Source organism: Triticum aestivum, chromosome 3B, assembly GCF_018294505.1.
Source record: "Triticum aestivum cultivar Chinese Spring chromosome 3B, IWGSC CS RefSeq v2.1, whole genome shotgun sequence".
Taxonomy (NCBI): domain Eukaryota; kingdom Viridiplantae; phylum Streptophyta; class Magnoliopsida; order Poales; family Poaceae; genus Triticum; species Triticum aestivum.
In genome coordinates this window covers 835,635,145-835,646,127 of record NC_057801.1, presented here as the reverse complement: position 1 = coordinate 835,646,127, position 10,983 = coordinate 835,635,145, and the positions used below count along the sequence as shown (strand labels likewise).

Genomic DNA, 10,983 nt, shown 5'->3' with positions numbered 1-10,983 from the left:
TTGAGCGGGGACTAGTAACCGTCTTAGACTCGAGACAAAAAGATCCCAAAACCTATGCGGAAATGACTGAATTGTTCAACAAGTAAGTTCAATCGATCATTATCGCACCATATCGGCAACTTTTTGTTCATTTCCTGATATCTCAAGTAATAATAATTATTTTCTTTGTCTTGCAGGGTTTGGAAACAGTTCGCCGCAGAAACTCCGGGACTGCCGAAGGAGCTGCGATATACATACCCGAAAGTAAGTACTACTGGCTAGCTAGTTGCGCGCATCTCCCGTTGATTCTATAGCTATACTTTCATCAATGCCATTTATAATGCTTCATTATCAGTTTGATTGACCTCTATTTCTCGTAAAGTGCTTGTGGCAGGAACAAGGGAATGATTTCTGTGGATACTATGTGTGCGAGTTCATCCACAACGCGACTTTGAAAAATAAGCGGGGCTACTCTAAAAGACAATATGAAGTGCGTAAGCAATAATATTCACAATTTTATTTTATTACACCATCATTTCTGTTGAGTTTCATTCATATATATGTATTAATTAACCCCCTTCTTCAAATTAGACGTGGCAGATGCGGAATGAACTCCTAGAACCAGATCGCATGAAAGCAATTCAAGAGGAATTGACGGGATTTTTTCTTGACCACGTCATCAATAAAGCCGAAGAATACCATGTGGAAGTTGATTTCAATTGCTAGGGGATTGTAATTAAGAGATCTTACATATTGTATATGTATGTAGTCAGTAGCGTCGGATAGATAATACGAAAACTTGTTGTTCGACCAATCTGTCGGAGAAGGAGAGGTCGATCGATCACTTCTCTCGGTATGCATGACGAACTTCTGTACTTAATGGTTCCCTTCATTTTCTTACTAGCTAGCATGTCGAGGGCCTCTCTATGTATAGTACGTAGTGTCGACCAAGCACGGACATAAGAGAGGACACTTCTCTCTATTAATTAGCTAGCTAACACAATATATGAAACACCTAAATTAACCCCCCAAAACCCCCACCCCCCACCCCTTTTTAAAAAAAACCCCAGCCACTGGAATGCTGACGCGTGGAGGCCTTTTGGTCCCAGTTGGTGCCACCAACCGGGACCAAAGGCCCCCCTGCCTGGACTCGGCGCACCGGCCATGTGGAGGCACATATGTCCCGGTTCGTGTTTGAACGGGGACTAAAGGGAGGAGGTATTAGTAACAACCCATTAGTCCCGGTTCATGAACCGGGACTAAAGGCCCTTATGAACCGGGACAAATTCCCCCTTTTTTACTAGTGTGGCGGTGACCGGTGACTAGCACAAGAAGTGATACTCAGGCGAGGAGATGGGAGAGGCCGGACCGAGCTTAGCTAACACGCTTAATGTAGACACAATTCTCACTGAAGGCACTGGCTAGATTGCTTGGGGTGCGGTGCCGCATGATGAGACTGGCGTTGTGTTGTGGTCGGCATGGCAGAAAAATTCCTTTCTACAACAATGCGTCCATGGCTGAAGGAATGCCATGCCACTATGCCAGGTGGGTCATGAGGTATTGTTAACCTTTGTTAAATTGCCCGTGATCGAGAGCTATGGTGCCAAAAGTGGTGGTTGAGATGAGGTTCTCTGAAGCTCACCATTTGCATGTGCATGTAGTGTGCAGGGAGAGGGACCCTACGCAGCTCCTGAGATAGTTCACAAACTAAAGGTCCACGGTGAAGCTAATGCTGTGGCGCCCTACTTAGCTAAGTTTTGTCTGGAGGGTGTTGAGTATGTGCATGTAGTATGCCACTTTGATCACTACAACATTGAATTGGCTAAAATCTTTGACCAAAGTAATGTCCAAAACGCGGTGTCCAATGCTGATGAGTTTCCGATTTAGTTTGCTTGGCATCTTCATGCTGCAATTTTGCTTCTTTAGTTGTTCTCATCAATTTGGACAAGTTTGGCGTGAGTTTTCTAGCATCTTAGTAAAACATGTGGTGACATGGGCTAGAATTACCAATTAACATCCTAGAAGATTTCACAAAACCATTATCACTTAGCTTTCGACTTACAAGTTCAGCTGCAGCATAGCCACAAGAAAAGTAGCAGTGTAATTTAATGTGGCCATGCCAAATTGGCAATCTCACTTTCACATCGCATCAAACCCACCACAGCCACATCCACAGGGAGTCAAGTGCAACTGTACAACCATTATACGCAGAATCAAAGCTTTCATGACTTGGTAAAAAAAATCCGTGAGATGTACACCCCATATACTCTCCCCGTATACTTGCCTGACCTGAATTTCTCGAGCGAAGTTGGAAGCAGCGCAAGGTGCGTCTGTAGATCATGGGCATCTTGCCAGTGATCCATGCACTACTCCCTTTCTTGGTACTCGGGTCACTAGGAAAGCTAACTGCGTTAGCATCTGGAGTTGTAACAAGCCACAGTCCAGAACATGATAGTGTTCCCCGGAGTGCCTCGCTCGAAGGTTGCGTGAAGACATGTGGCAATCTGAGCTTCGACTATCCCCTTGGCATCGGGTCGAGGTACTCCCGTGGGCCTGATTTCAATCTCTCTTGCAACGAGACTTCCCAACCCCCCAAGCTCTTCTTGCATGACGGCATCACCGAGGTAACCGACGATATCGATGTGAATGATTTCGGCCCTGGAAATTTCATCAGCACCTCCTTCCGGATACCATCCCTATGAAATCTGGTGTCAAAGTGTATGACTTGTCGCTGAAATCACCTGGGAGGTCCTTCACCCATGGGTACACCATTCTAAACATCATAGGTTGCGACCTGGATGTGTACTGGGTCAACGACAACACCGGCGCAACCAGACGCGTCTGCAAAACTGCATGCCTGGACCTAGGAATTACAGAGACAGTGGCTAGGAGGAAGTGCAACGGCGTCGGTTGCTGTAGTTTTCCCATCGATGACAATAGCATCGACACTTTTCACCTCAAATTTGTATTGCGCCATAGGAAAATTAACACCGGAGCACGCCCTAACCGGACTTCTCCATTGTGGGATAGGATCAGCATAACGGACAGTGGCGGTGCCACTGTACGTTGGAATATGGTGGATCAACCCAACTGTGCTTGCACGGTGCGAAACAGGACTGCCTATGCCTATATCAGCGAGCATGCCGAGTGCGTCGACAGTACATTTTTTGACTGCCCATTGACACGTGATGAGTGTGTTGACTTCGGCATGACATCAAGCAATGGGTACAACTGCATCTGCGGTGCCGGCTATACAGGCAACCCATTCATTCAAGATGGATGCTCCAACGACAAAGGTAACTTTACTTTTTTCCCTAGTGAAATGACCAAATGTACAATTGTTAGGTATTTTGGGAATTGTAACTTGGATACAACTTACCTTTACTGATCATCCCAGGGTATAATCCAATTGCAAGCAGAGCTGATTGTACCCGTTCGTGTGGTAACATTAGTGTGCAGTTCCCATTCGGCATAGAAGAGGGTTGCTTTGCGAGGGAAGATTTTCACCTCAATTGCTCAGTTACGACTTCATCAGCTGTCCTCATGTTGGCACATCTGGAGGTAAACAGCATGAATGTTGATGAAGGGGCTATTAATATCACCAATCCTGAGCAAAAAGGAGGATTCACCCTGTCTGGAGGAGGACCTGATCTTTTTTATTCATATGGGACATTGTTCTCCCCTCTGCAATGGGTTGCTGCAAATCTAAGTTGCATAGAGGCCCAACAGAATAGATCTGGATATGCTTGTGTGAGTCTCAACAGCAAGTGCGTTGAAGTAAACACTGCAGACATCTATGTTGGTTATCACTGCAAATGCGCAGATGGCTTCCAAGGAAATCCATACGTCCAAAGTGGTTGTAGAGGTAAGCACAATCTATCTCTTACTCTTTTAAAAGAAAATTTGTACATGCATGTCTAAGGTTTGCAGCGAAAATACTTCGCTGCATCTGATATGTTTTATCATGCATGTAGGCTTGTTTAATTGGCTGATGTACTACTTCATGTTAACTGAATATATACTATGTGTCATGTATATAGTTTTGGGATGCATCTTGTCAAGATCTTGTTAATTTCAGACATTGATGAATGCATTCAGCCAAACAATTGTAATGGGATCTGCCATAATATTGAAGGAAGCTTCTTTTGTACTGGATGTTCTCGCAAGACTGAGTATGATCCAACGAAAATGCAGTGTACTAGAAGGAAACAACAGACTCTGCTTTTAGGTAAGAATATTATGGTAACATTTGATAGATGACATATAACATTAACTTAAAGAGCTTGATGACTGCAGGTATAATAATTGGGTTGTCTTGTGGTTTGGGTGTCCTATTTCTGAGCTTCAGTGTAGTGCTTCTCACTCGCACATGGAAAAGAAATGTTAGAAAGCAACTACGAAAAAAATATTTCCGGAAGAACCAAGGTCTTCTCCTAGAAACGTTGATATCATCTGATGAAACTGCAAATGAGAATACTAAGATTTTCTCGCTAGAAGAGCTGGAGAAGGCAACAAACAACTTTGATCCTACACGTATCATTGGACGTGGGGGCCATGGCCTTGGGGTTTTCTTGTCTGATCAACTTGTTGTTGCAGTAAAAATGTCTATGGTCATCGAGCAGTCTGAAATCAGTCAATTCATCAATGAGGTCGCAATGCTTACTCAGATAAACCACAGAAATATTGTGAAGCTCTTTGGGTGTTGTCTTGAAACCGAGGTTCCATTGTTGGTGTATGATTATGCATCCAGCGGCTCACTGTCTGAAGTTCTGCATGCAGCTGCAAGTGATGGTTTTTCTTTGACTTGTGGTGATTATTTAAGGATTGCCCTGGAAACAGCAGGTGCTCTGTCTTATCTCCACTCTTCGGCTTCAATATCAATCTTCCATCGTGACGTGAAGTCCTCAAATATACTCTTGGATGGGAATTACACAGCTAAAGTTTCAGACTTTGGTGCTTCTAGATTGGTTCCAATCGATCAAACACATATTGTGACAAATGTGCAAGGTACATTTGGGTACTTAGATCCAGAGTATTTCCATACCAGGCAGCTCAACGGGAAGAGCGACATGTACAGTTTTGGTGTGGTACTACTGGAGTTGCTTCTGAGAATGAAGCCTGTTTTTACAAGTGAATCAGGCACAGTCAAGAGCTTATCAAACTATTTTCTGCAGGAGTTCAACAAGGGGAGAATCACATGTATTGTTAATTCTCATATCCTTGTGGAGGCAACTGAGGAAGAGATCAACAGTGTCGCCTCTTTGGCAGAGGAGGTGCTTGTGGCTACACGGCGAAGAAAGACCAACCATGAAACAGGTGGAGACGGAACTGCAGACTATCTATATATATACCTATTTACTAATAAAAGGGTTATTGCTTCTTACCATCATAATTTCGTCTGTTTTTGGTCTCACCGTCAAACTTCTGTCCGTATGGTTCATCTCGTACGTTCAGAGGGTCAGAGAGAAAAGATCAAAGGGAGTGGGAGAGAGGCGCAGCGGCGGAGCTCACTCACCTCGCCGGTCCCCCGCTGGGCGACGAACGAGCAAGGGAGGGGAGACTGAGGGCGCGTGCGACGAGGCCGAGGTGGAGACAGGTCGTAGGCGGCGCTGGAGAGAGAAAAAGGCCGAGCGATGGCAAGCTTCTAGAGCGAGGAGATAAGGACGCACTGCTCTAGATGCTGCTTTTTTTAATCGAACTTGATGGCCGCACCGATTAGAAGCTGCTGGTGCCGCTCTACAATTTCTTTTTTTTATCGATCGAGTACTATTACTTGCCTTGTTTGTAGGACCATGGTTTTTTTCAACACCGTAGGACCATGGTTTAATGTTCATCAATGCATTAGTATTTACAGTTATTAAAATACGTGTGATGAAAATATTAGAAAAAAATACTTATTAAAGGAAAATGATATTTGGGGCTTTATTGTGGACTAGCTGATCATGGTTCTTAAAGAAATATTTCTTGGGGTTGATTAGAAACGATATTTCTTCTGGGGTGCCTCAATCCTGGTCCTCCATGAGCCCTGACGATGGTGTCAAGGAAAGTGGTTGCGTTGGCGCGGTCGGTGTGCTCCTATTGCTGGAGACAGCGTATGAACAAAAGAGCACCAAACAATGTAAACACTTTATTGTCTAACCGGTCATCTTATCTTTGAAGTGGGCAAGTATGCAAATGGATTCATGATAAGACAAGGAAGAATCTAACGGGTAGAGAGATATAGCTCAGTATTTATTTTATACCTGTTGCAATAAACATGCTCTTTTGCTAGAACACTTCTGCCAATAATGTGCATGCGTGTAATGAGGGCCTAAAAAGAATGGTGCTATATCAGTTCCATTTGTTTACTAAGGGAAAAATACGCAGATAGCTGGACCCCGATTATGGAATATGCAAGACATAGAAGGAACCTGGTTTCATAACAACCAAAAAACTGTCTCCAATTTCTTGATTCAATAGAAACCCAAAGAGGTGCATATGGTACCCAATGTCAAAAGTAGGTCTCATTACACCTACTGCTATTCCTAAATAGAATGTAACGACGTAGGGATTTCTATGTAAACATAGTATCGTATTTTCATAGGCTCGAATGACCCCTTCTCATAATAAGAATATGCACGGTCTGGTTCGGTATGGAATGAACTTATAGTCTGATGAGCGAGTCGTTTCCATGATTATAAGTTCATAACCCTAGCGCCCATTACGTAGAAGTTATTTTCTTGAAAAGCAAAGGTAGTAGATTTTGATCCAAACCCAGTAATATATATTTTCTCAATTGCTTGTGCAATATATGAAAGTGGCAGATATTTGATCGATAATCTAATGAAAACTTTATAAGACAATGTCACATGTATATCTAAATCGTATCATTTTCTATTTTTTAAGGATCGGCATTGCATGCCAGCAATTTTACACCAAAGGAAAGATAAGGGAGGCAAAAACGGACTGTGCACGACGAGATAAACCATCGAGTACCACACAAACTCTCAACTTTTTTTGTGACATCCATTGCAAAACAAGGGATATTTTATATGCACAATTTTTAGGAACAACATGTGTTTTGCGCATAATCGAATACACATCAACTTTTTTCCCGTTGCAACGCACTGGTATTTGTGCTGGTACTTACAAAACGGATGAACTCATCTCATCCTGATCCGAGAAATGGAGAACAGATGCAACCAAGGTCATTATCTGGAAGGAGTAGATCTTCTCGGCAATCGTCTGTATGGCCAGGAGGTAGCCAACGACGCTATAGCTTGGAGGCATAGTTCTTATCATCTGCTAGCCTACCACGTTAGATGAGGCTATTGAACTCACTAACGGAAAACGGTCCTACCCCGACGTCCAGAACTATGCCTACGGCTGCCGTCGGCCTACTTCGAGCTATGCCGACAGCCTAGTCCTGGCCGTCGGCTTATCCTGGCCGTCGGGCTACACCGTTCTACGCCGACGGCAGCCGTCGGCAAAGAACGGCCGTCGACCTAGATGCAGACACGCCGATAGCAGCCGTCAGCATAAATCAGCCGTCAGCATACCTGTGGACCCGTCGACCCCACCCATGACCAGCGGCTAACGCCGTCAAACTTATGCCGACGGTCAGGACGGGTGGCCGTCGGCATATCTCCGCATGCCATGTCACCGATCCACGACGTAGATATGCCGACGGCAGCCGTCGGCATAGGCACCACGTCACCATTGCCGTCGGCATACTTTTTTTTACATGCGTTTTTTACATATGTTTTTATGCTTTTTACATATATTTTTATGCTTTTTTATGTATTAGATGAATATATATGTAGGTTGTAATTTTTTCCATTGATTATGAATATATATATATATATAGTTTGTATTTTTTTTCGAGCACATTAATAATGTGCCGTCATGTTCTTTTGAATATAGGTCCTTATATTTTATTAAAATCAAAAATAGCTATGCCGACAGAAGTTTAGTGGCGGTAGCAAACGCTCGGCACCCGTTTCCGGAGTGTGACCCCCTCACGTCCGTGGTGTGCCCCCCTCACTGACGTCGCCGCCGCCGGCATCTGGAGGGCGGAAACAGCCACATCGGGTTTATACGGAGGGGACGTTGCTCCCAAGTGTTTCTATGGGATGACCTACCACAACCGGATGGTGTTGTGGCATGTCCGAAGAGGCGGCACGCATCTCCGGGGCATGGCCCCCCTAACAGACGGCGCCGTCGCCGGCACCTGGAGGGGGGAAATGGATGCATCGGGTCTACATGGAGGGGATGTAGCAGTCGGTTTGGCCCGGTAGTAGATTTTGATCCAAACCCAGTAATATATATTTTCTCAATTGCTTGTGCAATATATGAAAGTGGCAGATATTTGATCGATAATCTAATGAAAACTTTATAAGACAATGTCACATGTATATCTAAATCGTATCATTTTCTATTTTTTAAGGATCGGCATTGCATGCCAGCAATTTTACACCAAAGGAAAGATAAGGGAGGCAAAAGCGGACTGTGCACGACGAGATAAACCATCGAGTACCACACAAACTCTCAACTTTTTTTGTGACATCCATTGCAAAACAAGGGATACTTTATATGCACAATTTTTAGGAACAACATGTGTTTTGCACATAATCTAATACACATCAACTTTTTTCCCGTTGCAACGCACTGGTATTTGTGCTGGTACTTACAAAACAGATGAACTCATCTCATCCTGATCCGAGAAATGGAGAACAGATGCAACCAAGGTCGTTATCTGGAAGGAGTAGATCTTCTCGGCAATCGTCCGTATGGCCAGGAGGTAGCCAACGACGCTATAGCTTGGAGGCATAGTTCTTATCATTTGCTAGCCTACCACGTTAGATGAGGCTATTGAACTCACTACCGGAAAATGGTCCTACCCTGACGTCCAGAACTATGCCTACGGCTGCCGTCGGCCTACTTCGAGCTATGCCGACAGCCTAGTCCTGGCCGTCGGCTTATCCTGGCCGTCGGGCTACAGCGTTCTACGCCGACGGTAGCCGTCGGCAAAGAACGGCCGTCGACCTAGATGCAGACACGCCGATAGCAGCCGTCGGCATAAATCAGCCGTCAGCATACCTGTGGACCCGTCGACCCCGCCCATGACCAGCGGCTAACGCCATCAAACTTATGCCAACGGTCAGGACGGGTGGCCGTCGGCATATCTCCGCATGCCATGTCACCGATCCACGACGTAGATATGCCGACGGCAGCCGTCGGCATAGGCGCCACGTCACCATTGCCGTCGGCATAGTTTTTTTTACATGCGTTTTTACATATGTTTTTATGCTTTTTACATATATTTTTATGCTTTTTTATGTACTAGATGAATATATATGTAGGTTGTAATTTTTTCCATTGATTATGAATATATATATATATATATATAGTTTGTATTTTTTTCGAGCACATTAATAATGTGCCGTCATGTTCTTTTGAATATAGGTCCTTATATTTTATTAAAATCAAAAATAGCTATGCCGACAGAAGTTTAGTGGCGGTAGCGAACGCTCGGCACCCGTTTCCGGAGTGTGACCCCCTCACGTCCGTGGTGTGCCCCCCTCACTGACGTCGCCGCCGCCGGCATCTGGAGGGCGGAAACAGCCACATCGGGTTTATACGGAGGGGACGTTGCTCCCAAGTGTTTCTATGGGATGACCTACCACAACCGGATGGTGTTGTGGCATGTTCGAAGAGGCGGCACGCATCTCCGGGGCATGGCCCCCCTAACAGACGGCCGCGTCGCCGGCACCTGGAGGGGGGAAACGGATGCATCGGGTCTACATGGAGGGGATGTAGCTGTCGGTTTGGCCCGGATGTTGCTCCCAGGGGTCCCTCTGAGCTGACCTGACACAACTGGGTGGAGAGGTCCACTGTTCGAAGCCCGTCTGTGGAAAGTCAAAGGGCTAGATCTTGTGGTCAACCGCTCCAGGGTTAGGCATGACGGGGGCCCTGGGGGGGTTAGCAATGCCACCGGAGCGTCGCACCAGCCCCTCATACATGCGAGGTGGTGTTGTGGCATGTCCAAAGAAGCGACACACGTCTCCGTGGTGTGGCCCCCCTCATGGACGGCGCCGCTACCGACACCTGGAGGGGGGAACGGATGAGTCGGGTCTACACGGAGGGGATGTAGCTGTGGGTTTGGCCCGGATGTTGCTCCCAGGTGTCCCTCTGTGCTGACCTGACACAACCGGGTGTAGAGGTCCACTGGTCAAAGCACTTCCGTGTAAAGTCAAAGGGCTAGATCTCGTGGTCAACCACTCCATGGTTAGGCGGGACGGTGGCCCTGGGGGTAGCAATGCCACCGGAGCGTCGCACCGACCCCTCATACATGCGGGGTGGTGTTGTTGCATGTCCGAAGAGGCGTCACGCATCTCCGGGGTGTGGCCTCCCTCACGGACGGCGATGACACAGTAGTAGACGTTCTGCGGTAACGGTGCGACGTGAATATTATTAAATACTCGTACCGCGATAATATCATGAGTTTTTTTATACGACATGGGCACATGTGCTATAGGAGCGATGGTAATTTTTCATAATTTTTGGTGATGGAGAAGTATCTGAACACTTCCCTCTACGCAGATTGCCCTTCGCATGTCTACGACTGTGGCCGGTGGCCTCCGTGGGCTAGCATGCTGCCAATCTTGAGTACGCGGCTCCTCACAAGTCTGAGAGTGTTGTGGCGGTTGCAAACGCCCGCCATGCGTCTCCGGGGCATGGCCCCCCCTCACGGACGGCGCCGTCGCCGGCACCTGGAGGCGGGAAACGGACGCGTTGGGTCTACACGGAGGGGATGTAGCTGTGGGTTTGGCCCGAATGTTGCTCCCAGGTGTCCCTCTATGTTGACCTAACACAACTGGGTGGAGAGGTCCACTGTTCGAAGCCCGTCCGTGGAAAGTCAAAGGGCTAGATCTAGTGGTCAACCGCTCCAGGGTTAGGCGGGACGGGGGCCCTAGGGGTAGCAATGCAACCGGAGCATCGCACCGGCCCCTCATACATGCGGGG

At 46.4% G+C, this 10,983-nt stretch overlaps 1 pseudogene; it reads left to right on the top strand.

Moving 5' to 3' along the window:
• The first annotated feature begins 2,318 nt into the window (after positions 1-2,318).
• Positions 2,319-7,280, top strand: LOC123066970 (wall-associated receptor kinase 5-like; annotated as a pseudogene).
• The last annotated feature ends 3,703 nt before the right edge of the window (positions 7,281-10,983 follow it).